Source organism: Ipomoea nil, unplaced genomic scaffold (genome assembly GCF_001879475.1).
Source record: "Ipomoea nil cultivar Tokyo-kokei standard unplaced genomic scaffold, Asagao_1.1 scaffold3321, whole genome shotgun sequence".
Classification (NCBI taxonomy): domain Eukaryota; kingdom Viridiplantae; phylum Streptophyta; class Magnoliopsida; order Solanales; family Convolvulaceae; genus Ipomoea; species Ipomoea nil.
Genome location: NW_017619749.1, coordinates 5,513,402 through 5,539,058, shown reverse-complemented (window position 1 = coordinate 5,539,058; position 25,657 = coordinate 5,513,402). Strand labels below are relative to the sequence as shown.

Here is a 25,657-nt window from a genome sequence, read left to right as displayed (position 1 = left end):
TAATCAATTTTTCCAGCAAAGCGTCCGTATTCGATTGTGGTGGGGCCTCTGAAACGGGAAATTTAGATTGAACTTGAGTACCTTGATAACCCAGAGGACCTCTATTAACAAAGTGTTGAGGGTTGGCGGCTCCCACTGGGTTGCTCCATGAAAAACCGGGATGGTTCCTTGAATTATTAGGATGGTAGGTCCCTTGAGGTTGGTAAGACTGTTGATGAGGCCTATTATATCCCAACATATTAACTTGCTCCATAGAGGTTTGGGAGTTGAACTCGTCGATACAATCCCCTGAATTGTGATTTTGGCTGGTGATTTGGGCAAGTTTTTGAACCAAGGAGACCACGTTATCCAACTTTGTTGACAAATCGGCTAACTGCCCCGCATCATGAATTCCTCCTACCAGCTTTTGTGGAGACCTCTCCGTGTACCAAGTAGATCCATTCATAGCAATTTTCTCCAATAGTTCCTCGGCTTGTGTTGGCTCTAGAATCGTGAACGAACCACCTGAAGAAGCATCCACCAAAATCCTAGAATTATCTAGCAATCCTTCATAGAAAGACATCATCAAATCCCAACTTTGAAATCCATGGTGTGGACATTGCCTCTTCAATTCCTTAAATCTCTCCCAAGACTCAGTGAGGGACTCAGTTGCTAGTTGCTTAAAGTTTTGAATTGCCCTTCTCATCCGTTGAGTTTTGGAGATAGGATAGAACTTCTTCAAAAATTCTCCATGTAATTTGTCCCAAGTGTCAAAATGGTTATCTGGATGTGAGGATAACCAATCTTCAGCCCTGTCCTTCAGTGTAAAGGGAAAAAGCCTAAGTCTGACAGCATCTTGAGTGACTCCATTTATCTTGAAAGTGCCACAAAGTCGTAGGAACTTGGTGGCGTGAGCATTGGGATCTTCCGTGGGCATCCCACCAAATCGATCTGCCGCAGCCATGCTAAGTATGGCCGGATTGATCGCAAAGTTATTGGCCTCCACATTTGGAATATTGATGCTACCATGCTCCTCAACATCCGGAGCAAGGTAGTCAGACATTGATCTCCCTCCAGCTTGGTTTTCTTGTACCTGTGTCATCCTAGTTTGTTTCCTAAGAAACTTGGCTCTTTTCTCAATCTCAAGATTCAAAGGTAATAATCCTTCTTTCCCACGAGATCGTGTATGCATAAAAAGCCAAGTTCTTAGATTCAAAGCAAAATCACACTCAAGAACAAGGAACTTGTTATGGATTAGCAAATAAAATAAATAAATAAATAAATAAATAAAATGAACTAGACTCCTTAAGTAAGACTTTCACTAATGTCAGTACGTAACGCCACCTCCCCGGCAACGGCGCCAATTTGATTACTGTAATTTGGGGCAAACAAATAATACCCGGAGTATTCGGGTTGTCGAACCACAGAGAGGTGGTGTACTAATCACTAGCTACTAGGTTACTCATATGAAACTAGTCCGAACAAAACTTGAAGGTTGATTGATTGCATAAAATAACAAGCAGAATAAAATAAGTAGCAAGGTTTTGTAGACAATAGAGCAAAATAGGATTTTTGGGATCACAATGTTTAATCACCTAGTGCCAATTAACGTTTGTAATATTTGGTTTGGAATTAAGATTTGTGTGGGAATGCAAAGTGGAATCGAATTACTCCCGTAATCTCTATTCCTAGTGAATTTCCACTCCCATGGCTTAAACACCCGATAAGATCAAAGATCAGCATTCAATTATTCCTAATTACTACCATCTCCCGATGAGCAATAATCTAGAATAAACTTCCCCTAATTAGTTCCCCTTTCCCAAGGACCAACCATTAGGTGCAATCGTGTGTGCCCTAATTTTATGCCCCAACTCCCATTGGTGACACAAACATGACTGTGAAGCTAGTAATTTAGGCCTTTAACTACCAACAACAACAGATTAAAACAAGATTGCAACACAAATCATAAAACCAAACATAAATATATTAAGAAATTAACGAACTAGGCACATAGGTTCATAAACAAATTCACCCAAAAATCCCTAAGGAATTTAGCCGAGCATGGCTAAATTATACATAGCAAATATGAATAAAGGATTACAAATCATCAGAAGAGTACAAGAATTAACCAAGCGATTCTCCCAAATCTCCCTGGCTTCCTCCTTGCTTCCAAAGACGACTTGAGCCTCTTGATTTCTCTCTTTCTTGTCTACAAAGAACTCTAAAAATCTCTTGGTGTCTTCTTAGGGTTGAGGAAGGAGGGATTTTATAGTGGGTACAAAGTTGAGATGAAATAGGAATCTTGTACCAAATTGGACTCAAATTCTAATTCCTATATTTAAATAAAGAAATTGCCGTCTTTAATGATATTTAGAATTTGGAAGATTCCTTGAATTGCTAACTTTTAATATGGAGATATGAGCCTTGAAATCCGTGCAATTGATATTAGGAAAAGAAATCTCGCGCTTGTATTGAATTTTGCCCAGCTGCGCCACTTTAGGCGTCTGTTTTTATCCCAGAAATAGACGCCTATTCTCTCGACGCGTCGAGAATTTTCTCCACGCGTCGAGACTTCCTGTGCGCAAATTAGTTAGCTACTGGAAAATTTCGACGCGTCGAGTCCACTGGGCCCCGAACTCATCCAAAATTGCTCCAAACTCATCCTTGAACTTCCCTTGCTCATAGAATTGACCTTCAATGGTTCAAAAACACTAACAAACACCATAAAACATTCAAAACAAGTGTGAACCATAATTAAATGATAATAGCAAGGAAAATATGTATTAAATAGGCAAAATTAAAGAACTTAATTACTGTGATGATTCAAAATAACCATAAAAACAAGAACAGATGTGCTAACATCACCCCCTCACACTTAAGCTTTTGCTTGTCCTCAAGCAAAACTAAGGAATAAAATCACAAGTCAAAACGTACAAATTACTCATGCTCTCTCTTGCACAACCTTTCAAACCGCCAACCCACTTGCTACAAAACAACAAGCTTCAAGAATCAAATTAGTTTGGCACATAAGAGACCCATTTCCAAGCCAATAACCGAGCACCAAGAATTTAAAGTGTGTGAGGATCAAGTGTGTACAAATACTCAGTTGAGATTATGCAAGACACGGTTCATGAATGAGATCTCATAGGCTTGCCCTTCATACTCCCCTAGATCAAATCTAAGAATGCATGCTAAGATCAAATAGGACTTTATTAAGCTTGTAATAGGGCTACGGGTGATGGCTAACAAAGAAGTGGTATGGAAAAATTAATCAAAAAAAGAGAATGTCACAATTTATCTAAATTTTTCAAATTTTGGAAGAGAAGAGATAATCATAATTTCAAGGAGCAAATTTCTTTTAAGAACTTAGCAACTCTTTGGTAAAGTGGGGATCCAAACTCAAAAACTTTCAATCTCTTTTTTTTTTTTTTTTTTTCATTCTTTTCTTTGTCTTTGGACTTCTTTTGGATATAGCAAGATAATTTTAATCCAAACTTTCATGACCTCCACACTTGAACATTTGTAACACTAGCTGCTTTTTTCGTAGCACAACTCCATAAAACTCTTCTTACGGAAAAGATGAAGATAAAAGTTCCATTCTCTCAAGGGTGGAAGGGAAATATTTGGCCACGGGCTAAGGGTTATAATAATGGGGTAAATCAAAGAAAAACAATCACAAAGAGGGGATAAGTGCTTAGCACTTATTTGAACAAACAAAAGGCACAATGGGGATACGAAGGATAAAATATATATAGGGACAGGTTTAAAGGGTATGGCTAAACAAAAATGGCCTAAATCACTTCAAAACATGCAAAACTTAGACATCACTTAGGGAGTAATGAGGCAAGTTCTAGCAAAACACTCATGACCGGAATCTCACATAAGCCTTCACTAGCAATGCAAAACACAAGATCAAGAATTAATCCAATTATTAAGTGGTTAACAAAGCTATTGGCAAGGGAATAGATCAAATATGTGTTACACCTCAAATCATCCATCACAAATTGAGATGCAGCAAGCACCACTAAAACAAACCACAAACCAACAAGAGAGAATAATTGTAACTGCATGCTAAGACAAGTAACTTATTCACCAAAAATAGCATATGAGTCATCCAAGCAAAAGCAAAAATTTTAAAAATTTAAAAATATCCCCAAATTAATGATTCCTCCCCCTCAATAAAATGCCTACTCGAGTTCTAGACAATGTCAGTCCTCATTATCGTTTGCATCATTCTAATCCTTCTTATTCCTTCTTGCGTGTGTTTGGTTGTCTCTGTTATCCTCTGTTGCGCCCGTACAATCGTAACAAGTTGCAGTATCGGTCATCCCCGTGTGTGTTTCTTGGTTATCCGTCTTCGTTTCGTGGCTATCGTTGTTTAGATCCTGCTACTAACAAGGTATTCATTTGTCGTCATGTACGGTTTGATGAAACCGTATATCCGTTTGCTTCTTCTATGCCTTCTCAGGTCTCTAGCTCTCGCCCGGTTGAGCCGTGGGGTGTTGGTGCCGTTCGGGTTGGTGTTGGCTCCGATGTTTGTCCCACTGGACCTGATCCTCATCCAGAGTTGGACGCGGATTCCGGGGCTACCGCAGCTGGTTCAGATTCTCGCACCGTGACTGCTACGGCTCCGGAAGGGGCGGTCTCGGGTGCTCCTACTGCGCCCAAGCGAGGCCGCCGTACGGCGAAGCCTGTTCAGCCTCGGTCTCATGTCATGGCAACCCGTTCTCAAGGACCGACGCAGCATGTGGCTCATATGACTGTTCCTGAACCGACTTGTTATTCTCAGGCAGTTCGGTATTGGGAGTGGCGTGAGGCCATGGATCTTGAGTTTAATGCCTTGCTCCAGAATCACACTTGGCGTCTGGTTAGTCGTACACCTGGCATGAATGTTGTGGGGTGCAAATGGGTGTTCAGAACGAAGCGCAAGGCCGATGGCACGATTGAGCGGCACAAGGCTCGATTGGTCGCAAAGGGTTTCAATCAAGTCGCTGGGCAAGACTTTTTTGAGACTTTCAGTCCTGTTGTCAAACCCACCACCGTGCGGCTTCTTCTCTCTTTAGCCGTTTCTCGCGGTTGGGTCATTCGGCAGTTGGATGTTCACAACGCCTTCCTCAATGGTAATCTTGCAGAGACAGTTTACATGAGACAGCCGCCCGGTTATGAAGACCAGTCACGGCCGGATGATGTGTGTTTGTTACAGAGGTCACTCTATGGTCTTAAGCAGGCTCCTCGAGCGTGGTTCAATAGGTTGCATGCTTTCTTGGTGTCGGTTGGTTTTTCACCCTCCAAAACTGATGTTTCTTTATTCATCTATACTCGTGCCTCTATTTGTTTATATTTGCTTGTCTGTGTTGATGATATCCTTGTTATGGGGTCTGATGCTTCGTGTGTTACTCGGCTTCTTACTGACTTAGCCTCGGAGTTTAAGATTCGTGACATGGGTGCTCCGTCTTTTTTTCTTGGCATTGAGACGGTCTCCAAGGATGGTGGTTTGTTTCTTTCTCAGCAGCGATACATGCGAGATATTTTGAGCCGTGCAGGTATGGTGGACTGTAAACCGTTGGCTACTCCGGTTCCTGTGTCCCGACCTTCTTCTGATTCTGTGGTTCCCTATGCGGATCCCACGCAGTATCGCAGTCTTGCTGGGGCTCTACAGTAGCTTACTGTTACTCGTCCGGATCTCTCTTTTGCTGTGAATTGGGTCTGTCAGCATATGCACTCTCCAACCACTGAGCATTGGGCTATGCTCAAGTGTGTTCTGCGGTATGTAAAAGAAACTCTGCACTTTGGTCTTTTTATTCATCCTTCCTCCTCTGTTGCGGTTCATGCCTTTTCGGATTCGGACTGGGCTGGTGATCCAGCTGACAGGAAGTCTACTAGTGGTTTTGCGGTTTTTCTTGGTGGCAATCTGATTTCCTGGTCTTGTCGGAAGCAACGTACGGTTGCTCGTTCGTCTACAGAGGCTGAATACAAGGCTCTGGCTGATGTGTCTGCGGAGGTCACCTGGTTGGTTTCTCTGTTACACGAGCTTGGAGTGTCATTGGCTGCTCCTCTCACTCTCTGGTGTGATAATTTGGGTGCGACTTATCTCTGTTCCAACCCGGTGTTCCATGCTCGTACGAAGCATGTGGAAATTGATTACCACTTTGTTCGTGACAAAGTGGCGAAGAAGAAGTTGCAGGTTAGCTTCATTTCCACAAAGGATCAGCTCGCTGATGTGTTCACTAAAGCTCTCCCTGGTCCGCGTTTCTCTACTCTATGTGGCAAGCTCAATGTTGTTGCTAATCCACCTTGTGCTTGAGGGGGAGTATTAGAACTCTATCATCATTAGTATTCGTTACCTATTATTATTAGTAATTAGTATTCGTTACCTATTATTATTAGTATTCGTCTTGTAATAGGTTTACTATTCACTACTATATATACTCCTGTACAGACTCGTTATTATTCATTCAGATATATCGTATCCTCATCGTAAGGAGCGCAGCTGAGGGAGGGGCTAAGGAAGGGATTGTCAAATTAAAGGACCCCTAATAAGAGGGTGCAGTGATATGATGACTATATCTCAGTATGATCGAGATATACACAACGAACTACACAACATCTTAACTAGCAAGTCTACCTATATATATATATATTCAAACTTTGCAAATTTCTACCAATATTATCAAGAAGCCCACTCATCAGATTTATGAAATTATTAAACATACATATATTCCTATTCCTAGTACGTACTCCATCATGCTGTTATTATATATAAATAATAAATAATAAATAATAAATAATACTATACGGTGCAATTTTCTACCAATATGGCCATCAAGTTTCAGTCCTAGCTAGCTTATAGCTTATAGCACGCACCAAATTAAAACATATAATAGAGATACCTTCTCCTGAGGAGCTTCTTCTTCTGATAATCTCCCATTCTTCAACCCTTTCTCCAACTCCTCCTCCTGTTCAAGAAAATGAAATATACACTCAGATGTTAGCAAGTCTGATCTGATCTATTCCCTACACAATATCAACAAGGCCAGGCCACTCAGACTCAGATTTATGAAGTTAGCTTATAGATACCTCCTTCTTCAAGTCCTGCAGAGGTTGGGCCATCTTTTCTGATGAAGAGAGATCCGAAGTCGCCGGAGAAGGAGTGATAGTGGGGCTTTCGTCGGAAGAAGAAGAAGAAGAAGAATGAGAGTTCATTGTTAGGGTTAGAGAGTGTTGTGAGAGGAGAGAGAAACTTCAATCTGGGTTGGGGCTGGAAGAGAATGGGGAGTGAGAGAGAGAGAGAGGCGAGAGATAGTATGCGGATTTCACATTGAAAAAATTAATGTAGAAACAATCATTCACGTGGTTCGGTTTTGAAATGGTGATGACTGATGTATATTTGATATATATACACTCCAACGCTGACATCATATTCAACTCTCTCTTCGTAAGCTAAACTATAATATGGATCATGGATGGACTACCCAACATTATTATTTTACATCACCTTCTCTCTCTTCATAAAACCAAGGATACACACTTACACTATTGCATGCAACATTCACCCCAGCCACTAATTCACCCTTTTTTCTATGTATTTTAAAAATTAATGTTTCAAAAAAAAAAATTAAACATTACTATTTATCTCTCCTCACTTTCTTCAACTAGTGAAATAAACCCTTCATGCATTCTTTTTCTAATTCCAAATGTATCTTTTATTTATTTTATAAGTAATTTTTTATTTTGTTAAATATTTATATTTAAAATTTGTATTATAAATATAAATTATACCATTTTAAATATCTCATTGAGACGATCGAAATAAGACTAATATTGAATATATATTAATTAAAATTTTAAATACATCAAATATAACTAGAACATAATATTGTTAAGTTCAATTTTTTAAAATAATTAATGTTATAAAAAATTAATATTAATAAAAATTATTATTTACATCACAAGTTATTTTATATATTAAACTAATTAAGTTCGAATCAAATTATATTAAACTAATTATATTTCAACTAATAATTGAGAAATTAAATTATATTTTAGTGTAGAAATTTGATATTTTGGTATAAATGGATTTGAGATGAATAAATTTTGGTGTGAGAATATGCTGAGAATATAATGTGACATTTGATGAAAAAAATGGTATTTTGATGTAAATTGGGTTGGAGGTGACCTAAGTTCACTATTTCAACCATATATATTATAATATTCCATAGGTACGTTGTTTAATTTTGTATAAGTAATTATATATGTTGTATATAAAGTGATGGTGCATACATCATACATGCAGTACGTAGCAGGTGATGGTGGTGGTAGCTTAGCTAGATGGATTACTGTGCTTTCTGGGTTCTGCTAACGACCCACCGTACCCTACATACATACAAGGAAAATAATATATGTACTCCTATGGAGTATAAACTCCCGTCACGTGTATTAATAAATTTAGGAAAATACTTGGTGTACTCTCATTTTGAACTCTCAATTTGTACTCCCTCTCACATGCTTTTGATGTAGACATTTTTCTGTGGACCCACATGATGAATATAACCAATCCTGATTTACCACATCAGGGAGTATAAATGAGGGAGTAGAATTTTGGGAGTCTATGTAGTAGAACTCCAAAATTTAAGTGAATGAAGAAAAATAGTGGTCCACTCTGTTATTTAAACCAATCAAATAATGACACTTCAGTAGGAAGTACAAAATGAAGTAAAAAGTGGGAGTATATATAGTATTACTCTACATATAACACCACAACTGGCCTAAAGATTTAAGATTGTTCCATACTCAAAGTCAAAAATTAAACACTTGGCCCAGCTGCGCCAGGGAAAAGAATAGAAGAAGTATCTGACTACTTCATGCATGCTCCACTTGACTCGGGGGATATAGCTCAGTTGGTAGAGCTCCGCTCTTGCAATTGGGTCGTTGCGATTACGGGTTGGATGTCTAATTGTTCAGGCGGTAATGATAGTATCTTGTACCTGAACCGGTGACTCACTTTTTCTAAGTAATGGGGAAGAGGACTGAAACATGCCACTGAAAGACTCTACCGAGACAAAGATGGGCTGTCAAGAACGTAGAGGAGGTAGGATGGGCAATTGGTCAGATCTAGTATGGATCGTACATGGACGGTAATTGAAGTCGACCTTTGATTAAGGATGAATGAATCATTTTCACTCAATCACACATTAGGTTACACTATACATGCAATGCAACCCTATATCTGATAACAATAGTATAATATTTATTGATAATTATTACCAAAACTGACTAAATACAAATAATGGAGAAACAAAATTTGTAATTTTTCTCTTTCTATCAATACCCATAACCAAATTCCCATATTCAAGATTGCATGCCATTCTCAGCTTTTAATTATTATTTGACCAGAAAATGTGGTTAGGTCCAGTGTCCAAAGAATATACACTCCACCGCTGACATCATTCTCAACTCTCACTCCATAAAGACACACAATCCCTTTTTTACAAGCTACTATCATATGGATGGCCTACCCAACGTAACATTATTCCATCACCTTCTCTCTCTTCGGTCTTCATAAAAGCAAGCTGAATACATTATATTATTGCATGCAAAATGCAAGATGCACCCCAGCCACTAATTTTTAAATTTTAATAAACTAATATTTTCTTTCGTATTTTGCTTTTAATCTAAATTTATTTTTCCCTTTTTTCTTCACAAATAAAATTAAAGTATAAGAATTATATTATTGATTTTATCAATTTAGAAGTTCATTTTATATACTGCAAATTAGTTTTAGTTTAAACAATGACAAAATTAGCTCAATATTTGCAAATTTGGTGTTTTGGCGTTGAATTATGCAATTTTGCAGCTCCCTTGGAGATGCTCTTAGCCTATCATCCATATACATTCAAAAATAAAAATGAATTGAGTTTATAATAAATCCAAATGAAAATATTGAACTAATGTTATCATTATTTAAACGAAAATTATTTTCGACTATATATTACACCGTAATTTATATATTATTTTAAAATTACACAATTCATGTAAATCTTATTTTAAAAAATATAGAGAAAAATTGATGAAATATATGAGTAAATTTGGTGAGTTTTTTGTCAACTATTATGTAGTATGATGACACATCTATTATAATTTTATATGGGTGATCTCGCGTATATACACCCAATTGTTATACCATGGACCAGGGGTTCAATATGGGTTCATATTGCATTGTGAATTATGATTAAACATTCCATACCTTCAGTTAACCTATTTTGTACATATCGTTAACAGTTTCTTACGTATGAACAAATAACTTGATAATTGCTGAGACATAATATGATAGCTACATGTACATAAACTATCAATTGCAGGTATAGAATGTGTCAACTATAGATATAGAATCTGAAGGTTATTTTTGGACCTTGATTTATAATGCAAGGTAGACTCTAATCCATGGTATAATTTGCCACGTACACCACGCTTTTAATTTTTTTTAATAATTATAAAATTGACCATGTGTTTTTTTATTAAAACTCTCAATCATACCTTGTGATTGATCTTTTTTTTTTTTTTTTTTTTTTTTTTTTGAAAATAGTGATTGATCTTTTATGTGGTACAATATACATACATACGCGTACACACACATATCTTTGACATTTTAGAGAGTAGAAGTGGGGTTTTGAGGATGCCCTTGGAAAATCAACACCTCTATGGCTCTATTTATTAAGGGCTCGGGAGGAATTAAAGAAGACAGCTTAGCTTTTTGAAAAAAAAAAAAAAAAAGATGATGGGTTTGGCATGTGAATTGTGAAGTGACTCCCATATATAACATCTCTCAGAAACTGTGCAGTATCCATTTAGGGTGTGTTTGATTTGGATCGCACATGTGAACATGAACAAGAATCTAATACTAGTTAATTATCAAATAGGAGTTTTTTTTCACTTTTGGTCCTATGACTTTAGTGTCTCCGTCAATTTAAGTTCACAAGTTTAATTCCTGACATAAGTAGTGCTTGACTTTGATATTTTTTCCACTTTTAGTCCTTTTGGCAATCTAAACGATTACTTTTAATCAGAATTAATAAATTGTCTTTTATATTTAAATTTAAGAGGGGTAAATAAGTCACCATCATCTTGTCTCCAAGAATAGCTTCACTGACAGGCCACAGATCGCCACTTCATCATCTCCTCTCTATGCCTCGAGCGCGAAGAACATTTCCAGGCTACTGGAGGGAGGGGTGGATGAGAGCTTCATCCTCGTCTTCTTCATCCAAGGGGTTGACGGCGGCGACCTCCCATGGTGGCGGCCGGGACGAGGAGGAAAACCAGAACAGCCCGGAGGCGGCGGATTAGCGGGGAGCAACGACAACAATGGGGTGATATCGAAGGACGAGTATTTGGATTCTATTCTGATGTTTGGGAGCTTGATGAATGGAATGGAGAGTGAGAGTTGCAGTGGGAATAATAAGCAGAACGTGTAGGAAAGTAATGATAATGATAACCCTCCTCCATTAACGTTTCTTGAGAAATGGTTGTTGGATGAAAGTGCAGTGCAGGTTGAAGAAGAAGGAGGAGAGGATCAAGTTGCAGTCATGGAGCTTCCAACAATCTTTTCATGACAATAAAATATGCACTAACCAATAACCCCCAATACGCCAATATTATACTTGTTCTTCCTTGAATTTGTCCAGGCCTGGCTGATTGAGAAGAATATTTTGTAAAGGTTTTGTTCACATGTGTGCTTACAGTAAGAGAGGGAGATGAAATACGGGAAGAAGAAGATAATTAAATAGTTTTAATTTTTTTATTTACTATTTAAGTGATGGTGAATGACTTATTTACCCCTCTTAAATCTAAATATAAAAGATAATTTAGTGATTCCGATTAAAAGTAGTCCCTCAGATGACCAGAAGGATTAGAAGTGGAAAAAAAAATCAAAGTCAAGCACTACATATGTCAGGAATGAAAGTTGTGAACCTAAGTTGACAGAGACACTAAAGTCATAGGACTAAAAGTGGAAAAAACAGAAGTTCTTGTGAAAGTATTTTATATATTTAATAGTATAGTGAAATTATTTATATTGATATTTGGTTATATTTTGTTTTAGACGGCATATACACTATTACTATTATTATTATTACTATTATTATTATTATTATTATTATTATTATTATATTTAATAATATAAACTTTAAATATATGTATTTAACAACAAATAAAAATCACATATAAAACAAATAAAGAATACATTTGAAATTATAAAATACCAAGGGCAAAATGGAAAATATACTCTACCTCTCACATTCGGAGTCTGTTTTGCTGAAATGGTGAGATGATGTTAATTTTTACCGTTGGAGATACCTTGACCTTTGGAGATGCTCTTACATGTATTTTTGGTTTCAAAAGTTGGCATTCAAATTTGTCCAACAATCTTGTGTCCATACTCTATAGTCTCTAGCTAAAGGACAATAGCTTTTAACCATATTTTCCTTCCAACTAATTAATTAATAACCTAAGCTAACTAAGCTATTACTTACTACTATATTGTAGAATACTGAGCAACAATTTCGAATAATGTACTAATATACAAACAAAAAGAGATTTAAATTATGAACTTAGGCTGTGTTTGGAAACTCGAAATATGATTCTGGAAATAATTTTCTGGGTTTCCCGTGTTTGGATGCAATTGGAAAATTCAGTCAATGAAAAATATTTTTAGTTGACGGATCGGAAGAAAATCTAGTCATTTTTCGCCACACTTAGAACAAAGTTTCCGGTGGAAACCATAAAACCGGTTTCCACCATAAACTATAATAGCTATGGTTTCCGGCTGTTTTGGTTTTCAGCGGAAACTAGCTTTTTAAAAATAAATAAATAAATAAATAAATAATACGGAGTATTATTTTAATATTATTTATAAATATTTTTATATTCTAAATAAAATATTTAAAATGTCTAATTATACAATTCTACATATTTTTTTAGAAAATGAACAAAACACACAAAGACAGTTTGTTGCTGTGCAGTTAAACACGGAAAAAGAAAATATTTTTTAAAAAATAATTTATTTTTTCGAAGTCTTTTTTTTTTCCAAAAGATCCTTAATTGTGATTCTAAATAATATTTCATTATTATAAAAATTAGTGTTTTCTTAAATAAAAAATAATAATGATTTCCTATTTACTATATATAGACCGATTTTAGCTAGGGGTACAAATATGGTAGAATAAAAATGTCAGTTGCGTTTGAAGCTAATTATGGACGAATCCAATGGGAAAAAGTATTAAAGCAGACATTGATGGTAGTGCAAAAAGCTATTAGAGATGAGTCAGGTGGAGGTTTTACTGTTTTAGTGATAGGAGTGTGACATAGGCCGGGATCTCATTTCAATGTTGGCATTTATTATAGGGAAATTCGATTAAGTAGGGAAAGAGGTTACAAAGAAGTAGAGTGGGAGAGTGACTCATCACATGCTAGGTATTGATAATAGAGATTATAATAATTTTGTATTTAGTTTGTATGGACAACTCAACTGATTGTAGAGGTAAAATTTATTATAAAAGTTAAGTCATTATGGTCTATAATTCCACCTTTTGTCACAAGTAATATTGTATTTGATTTTAATTCTATAAATAATAATATATTTACCTTTAAGATGCTCTTACTCAAATACTTTCTTTCAATTTCATATACAATTCACAACTTTTACCTCTCAAGTCTAAACCTAGCTAGCTAGCTCATATGACACGGAAAGTTGTTGAATAAAACTGAAACAACACAAATTATAATAAAATTTTAAAGAACCAAAAATTTCGATAGTTGATATCAAGTGTCACATTATTTGGCTATTTGTATATTGAGCCTACTTACTTTTGATAAGGGTGTGATAGCTTGAAAATTTGAAAAATAATTTATGAAAATTATTTTTTGAGTTTCTCGTATTTGGATGTGTCTGAAAAATTATGTCAACGGAAATCATTTTTATTGACTTTAAAAAATATGATTATTTTGGAGGAAAATGACTTCCGTCAAAAAGTTGGCTGAAGTCATTTTCCAGATCAAGTCAATTCAAAATCATTTCAGACCTTGATTCCCAGCGGAAAACATAGTTGCTCTGGTTTTCAACGGGAAACCAACTGAGCAAACCAGAACAGCTCTGGTTTTCGACGAATAGGGATGGAAATATGTCCCGTCCCCGTCGAGGATCCCCATCCTTGAAATTTTTTAAAAATAAAATTATATATATATTAGGAATTAGGAATTATATTATTAGTTATTTAGTTTTATTAGATTATAAAACTTTATGAGTATTCATGTATTGCGAGAAATGTTTGAACAATTAAGTAACTTATTTTGTTTTCTTTCCGATTGAATTGAAGAAGAAGATGGTGAAGATTGAAAAATGAATAATTGAAGGCTTTTATTATATTGCTATAGTATTTTTTGTTATAAATTATTGATTGGAGATTTTGACTTACTTTTGAATATTGAACATTTGGATTATTTTTAGTTTGCATTTCCTATTTCAGATTGAACTTCGTTAGTTCGTATGATATTAAAAATAGTTGAATGTTAATTGTTGAAGAACTATAGTTTTTAAAATAACTCTATTAGGACTTTGGATTTCAATTTTTTCGTTTTGTATTTTTAAAAATTGTATTAATTTGAAACTTTGACTATAGGTTGATTGGGGATGGGGATTCCCCATCACCGCCAAATTCCCTGCGAGGACGGGAAATTTTTTCAATTCCCCACGGGGGACGGGGAGTATACTCCCCGCCCTCGCCCCGCTCCGTTGACATGCCTACCGGTAGGGATGGCAATTTCAATCCGACCCGTGGATATCCACCCGAATCCACCCCGCATGGATCGGGTTTTTTTGGGTGATGGTGAGTGGTGGGTCGGGAGTGGGTCTTAAAAAAGAAAACCCGCGGTGGGTCAGGTTGGATTCGGGTTCTATGTACAAGACCCGCCTAGAACCCCACCCGACCCACCATGTGTGCGTGTATATATATATATAATAGTAAAATAAATACTAGTATGTAGTTATTTATAATAGTTTATATAACTCCGTGTATCTTTTTACTATTTTTTATATCAAAACTACTAAGTTTATTTTTAAAAATTAACAATTTAGTTATTATATTTAAATATTTCCATTATTTATGTTTTAGTATCACTAATGGATTTTATTTTTTTATTATGTGTAAATAATTTAAATATTATTTTTTGAAAAACATAATAAGATGATAAGTGGTGGGTACCCGTAGTGGGCACCCGCACCCGGTGGGGGTGGGGGTGGGGGTGGGTTCTGAAAAAAGTCCACCCGATGCGGGTTGGAGGTGGGGGTGAGTGGAGAAAATATAAGGTGGGTCGGGTGATGGATGTAGCCCTCCCCGACCCACACCCGACCCATTGCCATCCCTACCTACCGGCGGAAACCATAGTTTTTTTTAATAAATTAATTTTAATTAATATATTTCAACAGTTAAAATATATTAAGAAAAAAAAAAAGGAGAAAATCTGAGCAGACTCTATCTATCCCGTAGTTCGTTCCCTATATGCATTAACTAGGACTAGGTTATTACGATTTCAAAAAAAAAAAAAAAAACAAAACAAAACAAAAAAGGACTAGGTTGTTACTCATCGGAGTATTATTAGTTGGTTTCCAACTTTTATAAAAACAATAAAATGTTATAATGGTCTACAATTAAATAGCAAGAAGCGGTATCATAAGAAATGGTTTGAAATTATAATTGTAACCCTTGATATTAAAGTGTAATTCACTTGATAAACGTTTTTTTTAAAGCCTGACAATGTGACCCACCGTCCATCTACAAATCTGTTTTTAAAAATTAGAGTTAATTCCACCATAGGCCCTTCTTTTTTGTGGTAATTCTAAATTTAGTTCCAGACTATCGTTTTTGCTATTTAACATCTTAGACTATTATTTTTTGGACACTTTTACGGCTCGTTTGGTTCGCTGGAAAATATTTGAAGGGAAATGGAATTGAAATTCCATGGAAAATAAATTCCAAGAAAATAGATTCCATTGTTTGGTTGGTGGAAAAGAAATTACTGGGAATATGAATTCCCATTGTTTGGTTGAGTTTGGAATGGTAAGGAATAATGTGTATAATGACAAATATAACCCTACAAAACAATAATAATATAATAATATAATAATAAGAGTAATTAATAAAGAATGGTGAGGGTAAAATTGTCATATTAGTTTTCCATGGAAAACAAAATACCTAACATGAGCTAAGAATTTGTTTTCCTCATTCTCAAGGAAAACTTTTTCCAATGAAAAATGTTTTCCATCCAACCAAACAACATAAAATATCATTTTCCATTGTTTGGTTGGTGGAAAAGAAATTACTGGGAATATGAATTCTATTGTTTGGTTGAGTTTGAAATGGTAAAGAATAATGTTACTAAATTTGAATTTCAATTTCAACGAGAACAACCTATTAAATTTAGAATAATATAGGCAGCTATAAAATGCTACGAAATATGTTTTAACAACTCTTAACAAAAAAAAAAAAAAAAAAAAAAAAAAACAATAACAAAAATCTTTTTTGGCAGTAGTGTGTAGTTGTGTAACCCACCATGTGAATGTTTGACCTTACAAAAAAAAAGTGAATAAAAATACTAGTTAGCCAAGTCTTATGTCAATTATTCTGTGGACTCGGGTCCACTTTGTAAAGTGAATCCGTGTTTAAAATATACAATTTCAATATTGAGTGTTTACAATTTTGTAAAAAGTTAATTCGTGAACATTTAGTATGTAAATTGTGATTTGGTGTAAAAATATACCCAAATATAAATAGAAAATGAATTCTATTAATTTAATTGAGCTACAATAATATAATTTACATAAATTGAAACCACCAACAACAACAACAACAACAAAAAAGTTACGAAACAAGTTGTCCATTCAGCCCTATTTCTTTCACACATAATATAAGAAACTCAATTTCCATTATTTTGATTTTTGAAAAATAAAAAACAAGAGGGATGCAGTCACCAACTTTAGCAAATAAATGGACATCCAACAACTTTCGCAGATATTTCTAGTTCTCCCTCCTTGGAGCTTTCCTCAATTTATATTGAGAAGATGCAAATTAAAACTTGTGACATCTTCCAACTTATTTATGTGTCACATATTTTTTTTACTTTTAAGAATAAAGTTTCACATAAGGTCAATTATGTCATTTCATTACAAGACTCCCTTTTTGTGTTTATTTGATTTAGGTGATTTGTATATACTTTAAAACCTAATATGAAAATAAATAATATTTATGATATGTTTGGTTAATAATTATTTTGGGTTAGGCATACTTGCAATGAAAGAGAATTCAACCTCAAATAAATAAATAAATAAATAAATAAATTCACCACTTCAACATTTCTACAATTTCTTATTTAGTGTCTTGAACACTAATACAACATTGAGTGCTTATGCACCAAGCTTGCACTCCTTAAAGTTTTCACAACTCCTTTGTTACTTTGGTCTCTAACTACACTCCGTAAGGAAAGGATTATCACAACTATCCACTATATGTATACGCAATTAAACAAATTCCACAGAGAATCAGATACATTCATACCTTACGTACCAAAGAACATCTCATGCATCAACCATATATTGTCAAGCTCGGTTTGGAATTGTGGATGACGACTCTTTGTAATATCAACAAATTAAAGTGGCCCGCATGAGCAGCTCAACTGATCATAGAGGTGAAAGTTGGAAAGAATGATCAGGGATTAAGTCTCACCAACAACAGTGTGGGAACAATCTGTCAAAGTGAGGGGGCTCCTTGTGCGCAGTAATCAAAGGTATAGCCCCTGCAGTGGCGGAGCCAGGATTTTTCTTTTTTCTTCAGTGGGGGGAAGAAGCAAAGAGAAAATAAATTCAAAAATGTTTAAATACAAAGTTCAAATACAATATTATTAAAATACAAAGAGAAAATAAATTCAAAAATGTTTAAATACAAAGTTCAAATACAATATTATTAAATACAAAATACATTATAAATTACAATACAAGGTTTATGATCAACTACGTACGGGATAATACACCTCTACGTTCTCTCATATTTTGAAATGGATTGTAAAACTGCTTCATTTGAAACTTGATCAAAAATGGTAATTAATTTGATAAAATCATATGATTTTCTAATATGTATTGGTAATGGGATGTGGAAGCAGTTGAAATTTCTAATATATATATATAATGGGTTGTTGGATGCAGTTGAAATTTCTAAATCAATGGGAATCGAACCTTTGACCTTTCACAAGGCTAAACACACATTTACCAACTCATCTAACACTTCTATTGTTAATTTTAGCTGTTTGTTTATATTTATATCTAATACACGTAATATATATATACACACACACACACACATATATATATATATATATATATATATATATATATATATATAAGGGCTAGGGGTGGGGGTGGGGTGAGTGGGGGCAGCTGCCCCCACACTAACTCCGCCCCTGAGCCTCTGTGGTTCATGTTCAGTTGAATTACCATGATTTACTTCCTCCCAGATATTTTGTCGGGCCGGGGTGTGGGGGCCCTTAGGGTTGGGTTCAATCTTGGAAAGAACAAATTAAAGTGGGTAAGGTACTAAGGTGCAAGGTTATAAGTTAGTGACGTCTTATATAATGGATGGGTTTCTACTTTCTAGCGTGAGTACTATCCAAACTTAATGGGAATACACTACAAAAATAAAATTAAGTCTATCAACGAAAAACTATATTATATAGATAAAATAGTGAAACATGTAGATACCGCTGCACAGATAAATTCCAAAATGAGTTTTAGTAAGAGTTAATTTCATTATTTGTCCTAGATTTATATGTGACAATTTATCTTTGGTCCTAGTATTATTGTAACATGATCATTTTTTGTCTCCATTAATAAAATTATTTAAAATTTATAAAATACAAGGATATTTAGGTATTTAATTATGATTTTTTTTTCAAAAATACAAAAATAAAAATATAGCGAGTTAACCACATTGTTTAAAAATGATCGAAATGATATTTTATTTAACAATATTTCAATAATTTTGTTGACGGGGACCAATCAAGCCACAATAAAATTAAGACTAAAGATTAATGTTTTGAAAAAAAAAAAAAAGACTAAAAGTAATTTGTCACTTATAAATTTAAGACCAAAAATTTAATATCGTTTTAGTAATTTATGTAGATAAATTACTAAAGTTGATAAATATATATCTAGCAATGCAAACATAATATTTTATACACTTTCTATTATTTTGTTGTTTATTTATTAAACAAACGTTGGATTACAATATAATATTTACGTGGAAAAAAATGAAAAGTTTAATTATAAGTTTTTTTTTTTTCGAATACTATTACAATGTAATATCCGTTCATAGCTATTTTCTCAACCTATTAAAGTATAAAGGGTTAATATTGACTCCATTAACGTTTGACCTCACAACCTTCCTTAAGAATGAACAACTTGATACCATTGGACTACAAAGTCCTTGGTAAATTAGGGAATTTTTAAATTAAGTGGATGAAATTAAATATTAGTGTAGCAAACAATAATTGTGTTTATATTTATTTTAGTACATTATACTCCGTATTAAATTTTTATAATAATGATATCGATGGAGAAAGAAACTGGTCTATGGGTAGGTAGAGTGTAGTCAGTGTACCAGTACGAGAATATGAGATTTTAATGGCAAATTATGTTCTGCAACCATGGGCCATGCATAGTGCACACGATTCGTTTTGACTAAAAACGCGCGTTCTACTTGAAAAAAATTTAATTTTGATTCCCGGCAACATTATTATGTTGTGCATAATTTGAACTAAAAATTCAGAATGAATAAACTAAAAATTCAGAATGAATGAACTAAATATCCAGCATGAATGAAAAAAAAAATAGTTTCGATTTCCGTCTAAATATCCAAAATGAATGAACTAAATATTCAGAATGAATGAAACTAAAAATCCAAAATGAATGAACAGCATAATGACTGTTGGCGGAAATCAAAACTGATTTTTTTTTTTTTAAGTGAGGTGCGCGTATTTAATCAAAACGACGTTGATTTTGCAACCGTGGGCACCATGCATGATGCACACGGTTGCACAATATAACGACTGGATTTTTTTTTTTTTAGAAAGATATAACGACTGGATTTTAATTATGTAGTGTATGGAGTAGGGGTGGGGTCTACAATATCACATTCCTACAACCTAGAAATCAAAGTAATTATTACTCCGTAATAAATTGACCCCCCCCCCCTCCCCCACACACACACACATATATATATATATATATATACATATATATATATATATATATATATATATATATATACTAGCAATTAAATTAAAATTCTTCCTCAAATAAATAAATTGACTATGCATGCTTTAGACTTATCGTCAATATCTAATTTAACCCAAAATTTTACAAATAAAGTTTTTTAAAACAAAGTTTTTTTTTGAAGTTACACAATAAAATTGATACAAATGATTCAAAAATCAAAATTGACATACTCAATAATGAATTAGATAGAGGTTTTTATATTTATAAAATTCAGAGAAACAATCAAAATTAGAGTTGGAGTGAACTCAAATCTATAAACAGAGCTAATTTCCTAAACCAAATTATAATTTCATCAATCAAATTTTGATTTCCGAAACCAAAAGTTTTTATTTCTAAAACCTAAGAAATCTTGATTTCTAAAGTATTTGAATTTACGAAAATGGGTGTGGTGTGACTTGTGAGTGAATGCATGGTGATCCACAAATCAAACCAAACCATGTCAAGGGTTCAAACCGCGTTAAGTTATGGCTCCACATGCATTAGCCTCAATTGTTGGGATCAGGATTCATATTTCGTAGCTCGGGACTAAGGGAGCTAATGATGGAATAATTGCAAAAGTATACTAGGTCCACACGGAATCATTGGGTTATAGCAATTAAAGCGATGAATAGCAACAGTCATGAGTAGTTTTTTTTTTTTTTTTGAAAGCCGCAATAGTCGTGAGATAATTAAGCACTTGAACACTTCATGCAAAGGTGTATTGTTCGGATGATGACTGTTTTCATTTTTTGTATCCCGCGTATTAGAACATGTATCGGAATTTACATATGACAATTTTTAAGCAAGTGTCATGTTAATAAGAAAAGTGTGATACCTTGTAACTGTTTTTGTATTATGTGTAAATGCTTACCAACACGTCATTCTCATTTGCTCAACTTAGGCGAGATCATTGTTGTTGTTTTTTGTTTTTGTTTTTTTTTTTTGTAAATGGAATTGAAATCTGCTACATTCTTTCCTATGAGATTAAAATGTGCTTTGACTTTGACCATTTTAACGTACTATTCCTTCAAGACAATAGTCATTGTAGTAATTTGATACATTGCAAATACGTATATTCGCTAAGGCAAATTATATTATGCACCCGATTATGCACCGCGTGTCTTTTTTTTTTTTTAAATGAAAATAAACAGTGTTTGTTTTCGCCGTTTCGCACCCTTTTGCAAAAAGCAACTCTGTTATTCAGTGTCATTTTGTATACACTGCAGTTTCAGTTCAACACAACTACAGTTTCATTTCGATACAACTATAGTTTCATTCGATATTTATAGACTCAAATATGTGAAAATGCTATTTAATTTTATTTTATATACACTATAGTTTCATTAAAACAAAAGTACATGATCATTTTGATATAATTACAGCTTCATTGTACAATATACACTCAAATATTTGAAATGTTATTCAGTTTCATTTTATATACACTGCAGTTTCATTTCACTATAACTACAGTATCATTTTGATATAACTGCAGTGTCGGTTTAGATATACTATAGTGTCAGTTGGTGTTTAATACACCAAACAAGCGGACTCCCTCTAACGACGGGCCGTTTCTTTACTTAAAGAAACGGCGCCGTTTTTTTACCGCGGTGCACATGCACCGCGGTCTATAATATAATGACTGATTCGCTAATTGTGCGGGCACTAAAAACAATCAATTTTTAAAAATGTTCTTCAGCTGCCTTCAGGCGAATAAAAATGAGACCCATAGACCCAAAGAAAACTGGCAATTTATATCCTACACCACGGCGCGCGTTGCACTATGCACCCAGATGCAAAACGACGTCGTTTTAATTATTATTATTTTTTTTTTTTGAAATTTCCCGTCCCAGTGAATGGCAGTAGTTTTTTCTTTAAAAAAAAAAAACCGTTGTTCAAGAATGTACATAATGTTATACTAGAATACACATAATGTTATACATGAATGTACATAATTATATAACAAAATATACACTCTTTTTAAAAGATAATACACATAATCTAACATAATACATAATAAACATAAACTTTTAACATAATACACATCAACTCTTAACATAATACACACAAATTTTCTGATTCGGATGTACATAATTGTATAAAAAGAATGTACATAATTGTATAAAAAATACACATAACTGTATGAACCAATACACATAACGTTGTGAACAAATACACATAATCTCAGCAACTTCCTACTGCGCCTCCCAACACTACCCCAAAACGACGTCGTTTTGGGAGGCGCGCGGCGCACAGTGCTATGTGCGCCGTGGTGTAGGATATAACGATTGAAGAAAACTCCTTCAGCCTAATTATTTCTGGGCTCACAGTGTCATGGACCGGGTTTACCAATTGTTAAGCCCAAATCTTGACACTCCACCAAACTTCAATTAAACGAGTGAGATCTGCCCAATAAATATAATTTAACAAATTATTGTGTGCACCATGTACATTTTTAATATATTAAAAATACATTATTTTTTATATTGAATATCATTATTTAATAGTATATAAAGATAATGTACGTTTTATACTCAAATAATATACTTTCCAATCATATACTTTATGTATATAAATAATATATTAAAAATGTAGACCTGGCAACCAATGACATGTGAGACAGCAATTGTTGAGTTTACGTGGACTATGTGTCAGCAAAAATGTACACATCATTTCTTCCAAGCAATCTTCCAGTAAACTCCGATCCTGTGAACATTATTTCTTCAATTTATGAGCTTTCTTTGACTTTGACTGCGCAACTCCCTCTTCAATAAATTCCATCATTTCACGAGACACTACATCCAAACCAACATAAGTTTCATGTAATCCATGCAAGCTTACAGTGGTCCTCATTCCTCAAGCAAAGTAAGGATACACATAATTCAATTCCATGCACTCCGAATTCAACAATATAATCACAAGGCGGTAGGGTGTAGCCTCCAAATTAAAGACGTGAAATCCAAAGAGTAATCCTACGTACAACGTCTGTCGGCACCGTAGCACTTAATTACCGTGCATTATATGCTTGATCAGGGCACCATTAATTATTTATAGATTTAGGATAAATTGAATGATTGTTACTTATAAAAAAAATATACTCCGTAATATTTATATGAAAAATGTAATACATTTAAAATTAAAATGTAATATTATGGTTGAAACGTTACTTATGAAGAAACTTGTAATACATGTATGGAGGAGTTTTTTTTTTGTTTTTTTTTTTTTTTTTTTGAAAAATATATGTGGTGCTTTATTAGAAATATGTCGAAATAATGTCAAGGTGGGAGAAGATCCCAGTACATAGCAGCAGTGATAGGCCGAAGTAGCTTAAGCATGAGCTATAAAATTATCTAGTCTAGTAATAAAATGAAAAGAACAAGACTGAAAATAAGTTGCAGCTGCTCTGCATGCATCAATGGCATAGCCGTCGTAAGTGCGAAACGCAGTAGGTGCTGTAGTAAGATAACGCTGTAACGTTAAACAATCTGTATATATCTCGATATTATGTTCCCCTCAATCCTTTAACCATGACAAAGCTTCCTTGCATGCCAACGCCTCGGCCATAAGAGGTGAAAAACAATCCGGGTGGGGCGCACTGAAGGCCGAGACATACCCTCCATTCATGTCAAGGAGGATTGCCCCAACTGTAGCCTTGCCCGTGTTGTGCATATAACCAGCGTCGATCCGACAAAGCTTCCGAGGTGGCACAACCTGTACAGCAACATGGGACCCGAGTAACACATGTGAGCCGAGTTGGGGATGTGGCGATGCATGCAGTGGTGCGTGGGCTTGGGCTACTGGCGGGTTCGCCCGTTTCCACGCCTGCATTGCCGTAGTCGCGGCTGCCAGCAAGGATAGTGGCCGTGTTATTAGTGCATTTCAAACCGCCCCGTTTCGTGCTCTCCAAATATTGTATAGGATTGATGCTGCATATAACATCCCATCAGAATCTAAAACATTTAGGAGTTCACCAAACCAAATATGTATGGAGGAGTTTAATGCTTGTAAAAAACTCAATCAGTATATATAGTTAGGTATAATGATGTAAATGATTATATATTTAGTTGGATCGGAGTCATCATATATGTCATGAATTAAAAGAGAAATTAAATTATATTTAAACTCTGATGATTCTGTATGTGACACGCAGGAAGATGTGTATTACCCTCATCCATTAATTAATGTAAGATATGTTATGGGTGTCGGGTTTGTTCATCATATTGGTGAGCCCATGCCATTTTCCAAGCTAAAATAAGAGACTAAGGCTTTGAAGATCGCAATACAGCATATTACCTTTTATACAAGAATCATGTTCTACTTTAAATTGATTAACAATACTTAAGTGCTTGACTAAAGTTATTTTTAATTCAATTTATTATAATATTAAATTTAATATTATTAATATACAAAATTTATATATTTATAAACTACATTAAAAGACTATTAAACAAAAAAAAATAAGTAAAAAATAAATAAGAAAAAATTGATTTGACTAATGTATAATAAACATGACAGATAAAATGAAGCAAATACAATATTATATTATATAGAGCAAATTACACTTTTGGTCCTGTGACTATAGAGGGTGTGTTAATTTGGGTACGTGACTTTTAAAATTAACAATTTAGTCCTTTAACTATCATTTTTTTAGCAGATTTGGTCCTCCCGGCCAAATTGCCGGTGGAATTTGACCGGAAAGACGTTCGACTTTTTAAATCAAATATTGGTGGGGGTAATTCGGTCTTTTTAATTGTTGAACCGAATTACCCCCACCACTATTTGATTTAAAAATTCGAACGTTTTTCCGGCCAAATTTCACCTGCAATTTGGCCGAGAGGACCAAATCTGCTAAAAAAATGATAGTTAAAGGACTAAATTGTTAATTTTAAAAGTCATGTACCCAAATTAACACACCCCCTATAGTCACAGGACCAAAAGTGTAATTTGCTCTATTATATATGAGTTGACACATACATTTTATACATTATTTAGGGTCCGTTTAAAAATTTGGAAAATAATTTTTAGCTATGATGTAAATGATTATATATTTAATTTCGAAGTAATGATTAAGATAGGAAGACACATTATATATGCATAAGCTAAGGGAAAATTTCAAAAAGCTTTAAAAATTGATGAACAAATGAACGAACATGACTTATATATTTTACTCATTTTTTATTTAATTTTTAAAATGCACCTATTTTTGTGGTGTGAAATGTGTATAATCGATGTCCCTTTAATTTCTATCCAAAAAGGAGAGAATAGACCGTAGACGCCTTTAAAAAAAAAAAAAAAAAAAAGATCAGAGTAGACGTAATGCTGTTTTAATGT

General features: G+C 34.2%; 1 long non-coding RNA gene across 1 annotated transcript; it reads right to left on the bottom strand.

Moving 5' to 3' along the window:
* Window positions 1-8,796: 8,796 nt before the first annotated feature.
* LOC109169936 lies at window positions 8,797-12,701 on the bottom strand. Its single transcript, XR_002052302.1, has 3 exons — window positions 12,691-12,701; window positions 11,809-11,812; window positions 8,797-9,028 (listed from the first exon to the last, which is right to left on the bottom strand). It is a non-coding gene; the product is annotated as an uncharacterized LOC109169936 (long non-coding RNA).
* Between the last annotated feature and the right edge of the window lie 12,956 nt (window positions 12,702-25,657).